The sequence below is a fragment of the Zootoca vivipara genome, chromosome Z1 (genome assembly GCF_965207765.1).
Source record: "Zootoca vivipara chromosome Z1, rZooViv2.hap1.1, whole genome shotgun sequence".
Taxonomy (NCBI): Eukaryota; Metazoa; Chordata; class Lepidosauria; order Squamata; family Lacertidae; genus Zootoca; species Zootoca vivipara.
This window is the reverse complement of record NC_142583.1, coordinates 3,567,755-3,581,603: the sequence shown is the minus strand read 5'-3', so window position 1 is coordinate 3,581,603 and position 13,849 is coordinate 3,567,755.

Genomic DNA, 13,849 nt, shown 5'->3' with positions numbered 1-13,849 from the left:
TTGATTTTTTAAACCGGTCCCAACTGGAACCAGCTCCAGGCTGATATGGTGTGAGAGATTGTGGGACCCCTGCAAATAATCCCCTTTGCTGCAGTGTCTTCTCCATCTTAGCCAACTACTGTATTAGATATTAAAGAACCCTCAGAGGCCTGCTGAGGCTTGATTATTGCATGGATAAACACCTGCATCGCAGTTTGTGATTACTATCAACCAGGGCATCTGTTTGGAGAGGCTGGTTTGGGAGGAGAGGCACTGTGCTTCTTTGGTTTAGTTCCTACCTGGAAGGCCATTTTCAGAAGATGATGCTTGGGTAGCGTTGCTCGGCCCCATAAGCTGTGTTCTATGCCTGTTCTGTCCCTTCAAGCACTTTAACATCTGCAAGAGAGGTGGGGAATCCTTTTCAGCCTGAGGATCACATTCCCTTGTGGGCAGCCTTATGAGGACATATACCTGTCATGGATGAGCCAGAAGAAAAAGTGGACCAATCAATTAATTTGGATTTCCCCCTTTGTGCAGAAGACTAGCTCCTGCACATACTTGCACATACGCTTTCTCCTCCATCAATGCAGCAAGCATCATTATCAGATTTCAAGGACACATTCCAACCACTCTTTAACTTGTGTTTTCTAACTTTTGCAGAAACAATCTAGAGTTAGGGTAGGAAGAGAAGTAGCCATGTTTGCAGATGATATTAAATTATTCAGAGTGGTTAAAACAAAAAGGGATTGCAAAGAGCAAAGAGCTCCAGAAGGACCTCTCCAAACTGAGCATAATTGGCAAAATGCCCCATTTGGTGGTCTGGATTTTCCTCCCCCCCCCCCCCCGGCAAATGAAGCCCAAAGTTATGCTATGACAGCTTTTGGTTCAGTCCTACATTTGATGTATTAGGCTACTCCAACCAGAGGTGCCAAGAAAGACTTTAAAGTCAAATAAAGTTTAAGCACTAAAATATACCCACATTTTCAAGAGCAAGGCTTCCAAAGGTCTGCTTGCACAGAGTTTTTCAAGACCTGGAAATCACTCAGGAATGGAGTGTCCATGGTGAAGGCACTCAATAACTGTGGGAGAGTACCGGTAATTGAGAATGGCTCTCTTTGTTGCCCTTACAATGTGAATGTGAGTGGAGCTGTCAGAACTGGCTGTACCATTAAGCAGCAAGCCAAGTGTCTCAGATGGCAAACGTTAGGGTGTAGCAGCTGTTTCTCCTGAGCTATTCCCCTCTCTTAAATGACAGATCTGTGCATGCACACAGCCTTTGAGTAGCCTCCTAAGCTAGCCAGCTACCTAAGGTTAAACAGTGCACAGATATTAGCACACCAATCACTTATTTGCTAGTTTATAACAAATTATGTTTCTTATCCACTAGATGGTGGTATTTAACATAGATAGAAAGCCTTGAATTCTTTTCTCTGTACTGTGAACACATTTAGTCTTCTTCACCATCTTTGCCATTTCCCCTGAATTTAATTAACCATTTCTTTAGGGAATGGTTAAAAAGGGACGCGGGTGGCACTGTGGTCGGCTTGCCGATCAGAAGGTCAGCGCTTCGAATCCCCACGACGGAGTGAGCTTCCGTTGTTCGGTCCCAGCTCCTGCCCACCTAGCAGTTCGAAAGCACATCAAAGTGCAAGTAGATAAATAGGGACCGCTCCAGAGGGAAGGTAAACAGCATGCTGGCTCTCTCGTGTGGGAACGTTAGGGATGTGGATTGGGATATATTATTAGATAGATCCTATCCAAGCTTGTGTTAGCAAGCTTCCAATATCAGCAGAGTGACATTCCCCTTTTGTGCACAGCAAAGCGTGTGCGTTCAGGTTTGCTAAAACCTGTACAATATTATACTTCCTGGCGAAGTCCCCCTTGTCCCTCTTAAAAGAAATACACAACACAGTCTTTATAAAATAAGATAGAGTTTACTTACAGTTTCATCCTGAGTTAACAGCATAATCTCAGAAAGACAGGCTTGCTTAGAAAAGGTTACAGAAGTATTCATTTGGAGTCCTCTGGTCTCTCTCTTGGCGGCAGGCCAAGAGGGAGAACCATCCTAACTGTAGATTCTCTGGAGATGTGTTCCCATTGAAGAAGAAATGGCTAAGAGAGAGAATGGCTGCTGGCTAGGGGCTTTTGTCTGCCAGCTAATCCATTTCATCTGCATATCTGGAGGAACAGGAACTGAACTTAGTCAGGTGTCCTCCTCCAGGTGGACACTCTAGGAACTGTTGTGACTTGTCTGCCCCAGTGTTCCATCCCACACCTCGGCCTATAGAGCAAGGTGAGCGTGCAACCCCAGAGAAGTCTGCGACTGGACCCAACGGTCAGGGGTACATTTACCTTAACCTTTAGGGTAGGGTGATTCAGAATTACCCAATTTTTGGCATGGCAGACAGAAAAGTAACAAGTGTAGTCTCTCTCATAACTCCGCCTTCCCTCTAGGTTTACTATCACCTGCTGTGAAACTGCCTGTCCTGGACCTTGCAAAGGTGCAGAAGCCTGTCTGGAACAAGCAAGCTGGCAAAACCAAACCATGGAGGAATAACTGCTAATGTTCTGGTCACCATGGGCCTCCTTCATTGTTTTCTGCTTGGAGCTGTGTACATGGAAGGTCTTATCCTCTTCCTCTGCTGAGGAACTGCTTGCGAAGAGCAAAGAGACACGCACAGAGAATAACGAGTGGATAAATTAGAGATATTCCCTAACTTTATCCAAAGAAAAGTGTAGTTTGCTAAGATGCCATGAGATTGCAAAGCTCAGGGATAGGGAACCTGTTGCCCCACAGGCAAGATGACCTATGAGGTCATCTTGGGGAAGCCCCCACCCCCACCTTATGTCATATATGACATCGCATGTGGGTCAGATGAGGGTGGGCTTCAAAGAAACTGCTGTGGCAAGTGAGGGGGGGGGGAAAGGTTGAGTTTTTAAAAGCAGGTTTCCTTCTCTTGGAAGTGGGGGCAGGAATACTGGCTGCTGAGAGAAAGAATCCTGCACGACTGGGTTATCTCAAGTTGATGATTGTATTCTGGGTGACTTTACATACTTGCTACAGCTCTGAATAACCCTGTAATTCCTATGAGTGAGACCCAACTAGCCCCAGTTTCATCTTCATATCCCATCTGAGGAACAGCTGCTCTTCCTAATCTTTATTTACAGCTGGGTAGGCAGGATTATCTGTCAGGGCAAGTTGTGTACACCTTCCACCTCCTCCTCCTCACAGGTTGCTTTCCAATTCGCTGCACCTCCCTCCTCCACATTATATAAGCTGAAGGGCGGCTTCACACGTTACCTAGGCAACGCCGAAGGTGCCAATTCATGCCCATCCTTTCCAAGTTCTTCAGTTTTCAGAGATGGAGAGATGGAGAGGAGTTGTTCTACAATGTTCTTACATATTTCTAAGTCCTCAACATTTTAGTTCACAGGACCATTTTGGGGAGGACATTTATTTTAGTTTACAAAACACTGCAGTTTTGCAGGCACAAAGAGTCTCCCAAGTATGTAGAAACTAAGAGTTTTCTGATCTTGGGCTCATACATGACTAGATGAGAGGCAAGCTTCTGAATGAGAGGCAAGCTTGACAGACACCAAAATTATCCAGCTCAGGTTACTATCTGAGCTAGAGAATAATTGCCAGATTCCCCTCACATATTTCTGCCACTTTCCGCCATTCCCCAAACCCATCTCCACCCCTGCTACCCCAAAAGAAACCTACCAAACACACTCCCCATTACAGGCAGCCCCTGTTTACATGCATTCAATATGTGTGCAACCATGCACGATTGTGCATAGTGTCAACCCAGAAATGTCATAAATATGTTGCTGAAACATCACCTAAAAGCGCAAAATGGAGGTGGGGTGGACCAGGGGCTGAACAGGGTGCTTGCAAGCTCTTTTAATAGGTTTTAATTATACACAATTTGACCGGTGCATGTGGTGCCTTGGAACGTAATCCTCACACAAACCTCTCCATATACAGTGGTACTTTGGTTCTCAAATGCCTTGGTATTCAAACAACTTGGAACCCAAACACTGTAAACCAGTAAGTGTTCCGATTTGCAAACTTTTTTCGGAAGCCGAATGTGCTCCATTTTGAGTGCCATGCTTCTGTTTTGAGTGTTATGCTTCCAATTTGAGTGGTATGCTGAGGTCTGTCTGTTTTTGCTATTTATTTTGCGTTTTTGTTTTTTGTGGCTTTTTTGTTTTGCTTTTGTGACTGTGTGCATACCTGCCAAGTCCTGGATGGAAAGATCCGGGATCGGCAGCCCGCGACACCAGAAGTTGCATAGACGCAACTTCCGGTGGCGCTTTGCCCCTCTATGGGCACCAGAAAATGGCGGCGCCAGTGCCAGAAGTTGCTTCTACGCATGACCGGAAACGCATAAAAGCGACTTCCGGTGCCGGTGCCACCATTTTCTGGATTTAAGCAGATTTAAGGGAGAATGTTGGGGGGAAAACCTAAACAGGAGACCGCCGGGAAACGGTAGGAAAAAAGGGGGTTTCCCGGTGAAAATGGGATACTTGGCAGCTATGGACTGTGTGGAACCCAGTTCAGTTACTGATTGATTGATTGTGCGACTGCAGTACATTGTTTATTGCTTTCATTTTATGGATCAATGGTCTCTTTAGAGAGTAAAATTCATGTTAAATGGCTGTTTTAGGGGTTGTTTTTAATTGTCTGGAATGGATTAATCCATTTTGCATTACTTTCTATGGGAAAACGGGCCTTGGTTTTGGAATGCTTTGGTTTTGGAACGGACTTCTGGAACAGATTAAGTTTGAGAACCAAGGTACCACTGTACGTATATAATATTGAATCTTCCTATATATAGTTATCTCCTTAAATGCCTGCAATAACTTAAACCATATATATGAACAAATGGGAATGAACAGTCCATAGATGATGCTGATTCCCTATGTATTAATTTAACAAATAATTTTTTTGAAAGAGCTAACAATTAGGTGTGAATGACTGTGCTGGAAAGGTTATAAGGAATAGCAACTTTGCTACAATGCTACCAAGACCAACAGTGCTGGATACAAATTTTGCAGTAAAAGGAAAGAAACATATGATTAGGGGGGAAAGGGAAAGAAACCTCTCCCTGTCCTTCTGTGAAGGTGAAACTATGAATCAGTCAAAGTTCTAGATTGTTATACCTTGCACTGAAAATGGCTTATGCGCCACCAGTACATTTTCAGGTACACAAACTTTTTATGTCTCTTACCTCATTTAAGTACTCTTGAAAACAACTCTGTTAAAAATAGTAGCTTGCAGTGAAATATCCTAACTTGTCCAAGGTCACCCAGTAAAAGACAAAACCCCAGCCCTTACCTACAGCCTTTTACTGCCTCACCATAATATATTGTTGTCTCAATTTTCTGGGGGGGGGAAAAATGGGGTGCATTAGCTGCCTTTGAGAAAGAACCATGTAGTGGAGAAAACAGAATCATTCTTTCTGAAGAGTCGTAATTGTAATTATGCTTCAAGAAGTAAAAAAAAGTAGCTTTTAATTCTAGTGATATCCCTGAGGGGCTGCAAATAGAGGCATATTCTCCCGTGTTTTCTTTTAATCTTCTGCCAGTATCACTAACTAACACAGCAGGAGTAACAATATTGCTTCATTAACAGCATGACTTCAGATTTCAAGTTTTCTGCATGGAAACCACCCAATGTTTTCTCTCTCTCTTGTTTTTTTAAGCCTTTACCTGTAAACATCCGTTCCAACTTTTTAAAAAAATTTATTCCATCTGGGCTTTTTTTTTTAAACAACCATCTCAAAATCATTATTGATGTCCCGATACAACAATTACACAATAGTAGCTGCACCAGGTGTGTGTGTTATGGGGTCATGAAGAGTCAGACACGACTAAACGACAAAACAACAACAACCCCCCCTGCTGCTCTCATACACCTCTTAGGCACACATTCTATGTAGTCAGGCCTGTTTGACCATGATAATCAAGAGATGTTACCTCTTTTCCAAAATTGAACCATCCCAAATCGTGTGTCCTCATGAGGGTATGACTTTCTTCAGTGAAATGGTCCTCTTCCCCCTCCTTCACTTCTTTTACTGTTTCTAAGCATTAGATTTTAGTTTGCAACTTTTTATATGCTTATACTCTGCAAACCACCAGGCACATTGGATAGTTCTATTGAAGCAACAGAATGAAAATTTTAACTTCTCTGAGAGATTGTGTCTTGCCTGCAGGTTAATTATAAAATGTCAGTTTCTGGTGCTTTCTATTGCTTTCTTCCATAAATAACATGTGCCTGGGGCAACAGTGTTTCTCATTATTATTATTTTAGAATTGGTAACTCCATCCTGGAGGAGGGGAAATGATTACTTTTCCCTCCACCCCGCCCCCTGCAGAAGATTTCAAAATACAATTCCCCTATCTTAAACATGAATAAGAATTAAGTAATTCATTCATGGTGCTGGAGGAGACTCTTGAGAGTCCCATGGACTGCAAGAAGATCAAACTTATCCATTCTGAAGGAAATCAGCCCTGAGTGCTCACTGGAAGGACAGATCCTGAAGCTGAGGCTCCAATACTTTGGCCACCTCATGAGAAGAGAAGACTCCCTGGAAAAGATCCTGATGTTGGGAAAGGAGAAGGGGACAACAGAGGACGAGATGGCTGGACAGTGTTCTTGAAGCTACAAACATGAGTCTGACCAAACTGCGGGAGGCAGTGGAAGACAGGAGTGCCTGGCGTGCTCTGGTCCATGGGGTCACGAAGAGTCGGACACGACTAAACGACTAAACAACAACAAATTCATTCATAATATTGACATACCACCATGTCTCAAACCTATGGAGAGATATGCAGTTTCATGGTCTAAAAAAAATAGTAGCAGACCAACCCTGTTCTGTCATTTGTTGTCGTGCTTATTAGATTGTTGAAATGATTCTTCCAGCAATTGCTGGAGCCCAACCTAAAAGCCTAAGGCATATTGGGACGGAGGCACTTGCAGCTGCCCGTCAGAGCCAATTTCCACCTTCACTGTTACCTTCCTTCACGCTCCAGTGAGAAAATCCCCCAAGCAGCCACACCCTTCCTGTCTGCACTAATCCATTCATATGAAGTTTGAGATGGAGGAATAATTTTCCCTAGAAGAAATCCATGGCACAGTTATTCAGTTCAACATGGTGTTGTTGTTTTTTTAAATAAAATGACTGACATTCATTAAATGCTAGTTCCTCATTAAAAGACGCCTGCTTCTTGGGAGAAAAGCAATGACAAACCTAGACAGCATCTTAAAAAGCAGAGACATCACCTTGCCGACAAAGGTCCGTATAGTTAAAGCTATGGTTTTCCCAGTAGTGATGTATGGAAGTGAGAGCTGGACCATAAAGAAGGCTGATCGCCGAAGAATTGATGCTTTTGAATTGAAATTTTAAAGTAACATGCAACCTCAAGATCATGAAAATAATTTTACATAATCACGTTTAGCGTTCCCTTTCCTCCTGTTAATCCACAATACGGTGTACAGCAAGTCCGAGTCTGAATGATTAAAATTATTAAGACAAAAAGAATCACAATTTATTTTTATATTCAAAACGCTCCATCCAGAAGGATTGAACTCCGAGTTAGATTTGAACTGTTTCATCTAATTATATTACTTTCAGGATCTTGAGGTCGACGTGTTGCCTCCTTTTTGTTGGTATTTTACTCAAGTCTGCAACACAGGGGTTGTTTCATTAGCAAGAATCTAGAAGAGGCTGCTGAACTGGAAAGGCAGCAGAAAGAGAACTTGCTGGTTGTTAATATTCCTGCATTTCATGCATGTGTCCTGAGCCCTGAAAGCTGAAGGGTTCGTACATGTGTGTGTGTGTGTGTGTGTTTCTAATGTACAGTATGTGTCAGGGACTGATCAGAGGAGGAGGAGGGGTAGAGACAGCCACCCCAGGAGGCAGATGAAGATAGCATGGACCCAGGTTTGTGGTGGTGGCAAACAGGGCACAAAGAAGAAGAAGAAGAAGAAGAAGAAGAAGAAGAAGAAGAAGAAGAAGAAGAAGAAGAAGAAGAAGAAGAAGAAGAAGAAGAAGAAGAAGAAGAAGAAGAAGAAGAAGAAGAAGAAGAATAATATAGCTGGGAAATAATGGAGGTTGAGGAACAGGAACAAGCTAGCAGATGCCCTAGTCCTGAACAGAGAAAGGAGTAAGAAGTGGTAGAAACAGGACAACAGGCAGTGGACACCATGTCACTTGAAAACCTGTTAGAGCCACCTCCTTCTCTGAGAACCAGGCTCCCCCTTCGTGTCTCAGAGCAGAAAGCCAAACAGAGACAGAAAGCTTTCATTGCCAGCCATCATGGACAGCAGGAGGGGTCTGGAAGCTAGGAAGTAACTGCCAGGGGAGGAGGCGCGGGCACTCTAAGCAACGGCTCAAGATTGAGGGAGAAAATTCCATGGGCTCCGTGTATTTCTGTTGATTTAAATAAAAGAACTGAAAGAAACTCTCTGCGTCTGTGATTTCACTAGGCAGTTAGCCCAGTGAGCTGTTGGCAGCACCCTCGTGACAGTATGTGTAAATAAAAATGGTTTGTTTTAATCTTCAGCAACACTAACGGGCCCAGATCCTTTTGCCCCCCCCCCAACTGACCATTCCAAGCCACCCCAGCTTCCTTTGCCACTGCCACATGACAGCGCGAGTAAGACACCCAATTGCCCACCTGCCTCCCTCTCTCCCAGGTTGTCCTCCCTCCTCCCCTCCCCTCTGGAGGCCTCAGCCTGAACCCAGTGCCCCTGTTGGTGTCTGGGTGGAGAGAGTAGTGCATGGGCAAGGGAAGAAAGCAATGTAGCCTCTGCTGATCCTTACCCTGGGCTGTGCCTACTCGGCTCCAGCATCCATCCATCCATCCATCCATCCATCCATCCATCCATCCATCCATCCATCTATCCATCCATTCTTCTGGCAACCTTCTGGCAGGGGGAAAGGTGCCCCCCATGTTTTATTCAAGTTGGCACCACTGATCATCAGTGTCCATACCTGTATCAGACAGCAACATGGCAGAGCATGAAGTAATTCATATATATGAATTACACACCTGGGGAGGTTGGAAGCTTTGGAGAAGTGAACCCTTTATTTCATGCAGCAAACAAACAAACAAACAATGAAACACTGAGCAGGAAATGAAGTGGCTTTCAGATTAGGACGCTTACAGAGTGCACAAGCCAGGCAGAGTCAGTTTTAAAAGGAAGACTGTAGGTCTGATACTGATGCACAAGGGCAAAGTGACTTAGTAGATATGCAACAGTCTGACACATGCCAGCCATTAGGACCGATGGTTGGGGATGGAGGGCTCCATGTTGGGTACTTCAAGCAGAGAGTGCTATGGTGTTTGTGCGATGGGATGACATAAGAGAGGGAGTTCCCTGTCACCATGCATGGATTGGTTCAGTCCATGCATTGCTAATGTGGGGACAAAATGAGCTTTCTACTCTTTGATTGACATGTGTTGGCAATGTTGCCATAGATGCTGGGAGCAGACTTGAAGTGTGCCTGCTATGACCTCTGTAGTCTGTAATGCTGTCATTGGAAGCACATAGGATCTTGACTAAGGCTGCAATTTTACACCCACTTACCTTGGAGTAAGTCCCACTGAACCTAGAATCATAGAGTTGGAAGAGACCACAAGTGCCATCCAGTCCAACCCCCTGCCAAGGAGGAAACACCATCAAAGCATTCTTGACATATGCCTGTCAAACCTCTGCTTAAAGACCTCCAAAGAAGGAGACTCCACCACACTCCTTGGTAGCAAATGCCACTGCCGAACAGCTCTTACTGTCAGGAAGTTCTTCCTAATTTTGCTAGTGGATAGAGACTGGTTGCCAGGCCAAATGTTTTGCAAGCTGGAATGAGGCACAGAGCGCCCCAGCGAATAACTGATGGTCAAGGGCCCATCTACTTTGATCATAGAATCATAGAAAAGAATCATAGAGTTGGAAGAGACCACAAGGGTCATCCAGTCCAACCACCTGGCAATCAGGAAACACCATCAAAGCATTCCTGACAGATGGCTGTCAAGCCTCCGCTTAAAGACCTCCAAAGAAGGAAGACTCCACCACACTCCTTGGCAGCAAATTCCACTGTCGAACAGCTCTTACTGTCAGGAAGTTCTTCCTAATGTTTAGGTGGAATCTTCTTTCTTGTAGTTTGAATCCATTGCTCCGTGTCTGCTTCTCTGGAGCAGCAGAAAACAACATTTCACTCTCCTCTATATGACATCCTTTTATATATTTGAACATGGCTATCATATCACCCCTTAACCTTCTCTTCTCCAGGCTAAACATACCCAGCTCCCTAAGCCGTTCCTCATAAGGCATTGTTTCCATGCCTTTGACCATTTTGGTTGCCCTCCTCTGGACATGTTCCAGCTTTTCAGTATCCTTCTTGAACTGTGGTGCCCAGAACTGGACACAGTACTTCAAGTGAGGTCTGACCAGAGCAGAGCAGACCTAATGGAACTCCTTTTATGAGGGTCACTCATTAAAGATTTCCCCTGATCCACATCTGGTTATTGTAGGAGGATGAAACTGCACATGTATAATGATACATCTCTCCATAGGAAACATGGTAATTTGTAGCTCTGAACTCCTAACAGTTTCTCAGTTACTGGTGCTAACGTGGAGTAACATCTGATAATGTAACCAGTTGAAGCAGAGTGGTCATCAGGTTCCTGTACTTGAAAGGGAGCACACCACAGTAGACGTTCAATGAGATGAAAGGGGCTTATGGGGAGGATGCCCCATCGTATGACGTAGTCAAGCACTGGCATCGTCAGTTCAAGTGTGGTCAGACTTTGGTGGAACGGCTCCCATTCCTGGGCAACTACAGTCCGTCATTGATTAAGACACCATCTGGCAAGTGAAGGCCGCCGTTTTGGAGGAGCGCCACATAACCCTTTGCCAACTAGCTGCAGATGTCAAGATCAGTGTGGGCTCTGTAGAAAAAAAATCATCCATGACCATTTGCACATGGAAAAGGTGTCCACACGGTGCATTCACCGGCTGCTGATGCCTTTCCAGAAGCAGGAACGAGTCACATGCTTGCGAGTTCTTTTGGCTATGTGTCAAGAAAACCATGATGACTTCTTCACCAGACTAATTACTCAGGAGGAAACATGGGTACCTCATTATGACCCAGAGAGTAAACCCCAGTCCAAACAATGGAAGCACTCTGTCTCACCACCTCCAAAGAAGGCACGTGTCCAACCATCAGTGGGCAAGGTCATGCTCATGCTCTTTTGGGACCAGTGTGGAGGATGGATTTCCTGACAAAGGGTACCACAATCACCGGGACATACTATGCTTCACTGCTGCAGAAATTGCGGAAGGCCATCAAAATCAAGAGGGGTGGTATGCTGACCAAAGGTGTCCACCTCCCGCAGGATAACACCTGCTCAGATGGAAGCATGGTCCTGTGGCTACCGTATGAAATTCTCCCAACCTCACATCATTGGACTTCCACCTCTTTGCAACCATGAAGTTATTTTTGAAGGTCAAGCTTTTTCCGATGAAGTGCTGGTTTCTGAGGTCAAGTCGTGGCTTTGGACTCAACCTGCCGACTTCTGCAGACGAGGTCTCCACAGCTGCATAAAGCGATGGGAGAAGTGTGTGACGCTTGCTGGTAGCTATGTAGAGATGGACTAATAACTGTGCCAAGTTTTGTTTATTTCAGTACATGGGAAGTATGTCAAGGGAAATCTTTAATGAACGCCCCTCGTATTCTGAGTATATGTGCATCATATTACATGCAGAATATTGACATTACATAAGTATAAGAGGCCACTGGTGTATCTGGGATCAAAGGACTGCTCTGCCTTGACATGATGATTTTTAAAAGTTAATGTGAAATAGTTCTGCAGTGCTTTTGAGCAATGCCTTCTCGCTTCTCCAATCCATGGCTTCCCCTCTGTGCTGGTCTCTTGATTCCTGCCCACTGTTGGCAGCCTTAGAAAGCTCAAAATATGTCTGCTCCATGCTGTGGTCACCACAAGAGGAACTTGCACTTGTCAGAGCCCATTTCCACATTGACTGTCACTGCCTCCGTGCCATGGGAGAGTGGCCTTAATCCGGGCCATGGGTCAGCCCTGGAACCCTTTCTCAATGCCAGATGCTCAGCGCAATGTGCCGAGAGAGAGAACACTCCTGACCTTGGAATGACAGGCTCAGGCTGGCCGAGGGGAGTTTGTACTTTCTCCCCCCCCCAGACTCAGACCAAGGACAGGACGGGTCAGCGGTGAATGTAGACTCTAGGGTACATGTTTGCTATAGCAAGACATTTTTCCTAGGCTGAATAAGGTAGATCAGAGGAGGGTCACAGCATGGTAGGCAATCCCCCCACCCCACCCCTGTTAGTCTCTAGCAGTGAAAAAAGCTAAGGGTCTCATGGCTCCCTAAATGGTAACAAACCATGGACCAATAGTACCAAATAGTATGGGAAACAGCCCTACTAGAAAAATTAACCAATAAGCTGAAACTGACACGGGGACAAATAGAAGAAGACGGCTTCACCCCATTATGGCTCCCCTTTATCACATCACAGCCCAACAAGACAATGACAAAACTCCACCAACAGCATACAAATCAATATGGCTAACCTGATCCAAAACACACACACACCCCACTCACACACGAAACTAAGACCACCACAGATGAACAACCATATCCTAGCTAGCTCTCACCACCAAAGGAACACAAGCGAACAGCAGAGAACCTACACAAGCAACGCTGACAATAAACCCCACATATATTAAGCAAAACAGAAACACCTTCACCCGACCCCACCCCTCTTTCCCCCTTCTCTTCCCAATGTCTCAGCAAATGAAACTGATTTGTAAACATGTTAGGAGAGACATTGCACATATCTTTGTAAACCAAGAAAACCTTTAATAAAAAACAAAACAACAAACCCTATTATTTCTGCATCATTAAAAAAAAAAATCCTGGCAGGCAGGAAGGCAGCCAAGCTTTCTAGAAGGCATGTGCATGTGCAGAGTGTTTTCATGAGATGAGTTATTCCAGGCAACGTCTTCTCTTTAGCACTGAGATGGTGCTGTTTTTCAATTTTCTATATGGCGGGGGGGGGGGCGGGGCGGTGCAGGCTGAACATCAGTTGACTTTAATGGGAGATGCGTCCCATTTCCCTCGGTCAGGTGAAAGATGCTTCTGGCTGTGTTGACAGAGAAAAAGAGAGACAGAAGGATTGATGATGATGATAATGATGATGAACTGAGCCAGTTGGAGGCAGTCCGGGTCCAGCCCGCGTTCCTCTCACTCCGATTCCCGACCCCACACCCCAACCTCGGGTCTTCGGGGCTCCCCCGAGCTCAGGGAGTCTTCAGCACAGCGCCCCCGCCAGGATTGCGCATGCTTGCCCGTGGACGGGCGGAACCGCACCGCGAACTCCGAAGCAGCGCGACGTGTAGGGAGGGGGCGAGGCGACCGCGGCAACCCCGACCGGCCGAGGAGGAGGCGCCGTCCGGGAGGAGAGCGCGCGGCAGGGGAGAGCCTCGTGGGACCGGGAGAGTGGAAAGGCAGCTCGTCTCCCAGCCCCGGACCAGCCCCAGCGCCGCCGACGGCGCCCGGGAAGGGTCGCCGGCCTCTCTCGACCCCAGCCCAGCCCTCCCGCTCGGCCGTAGGTGCGAAAAGCCTCGGGGTCCGGCGAGGGCGGGCCAAGGGGAGGCTCCGCGAGGGCGTCGGCATGCGAGCGGCAGAGGAGGAGCGCCGAGCGCCTGCGAGGGAAGCGGGCAGCGGGCAGCAGGCGCGCCGGCGGAGAGGGGCACGGGCAGGCGGGCGGCGCGCTCGACGGCGCTGACGGACGGGCCGGCCCGGGGGAACCGATGGGGCCGAGCG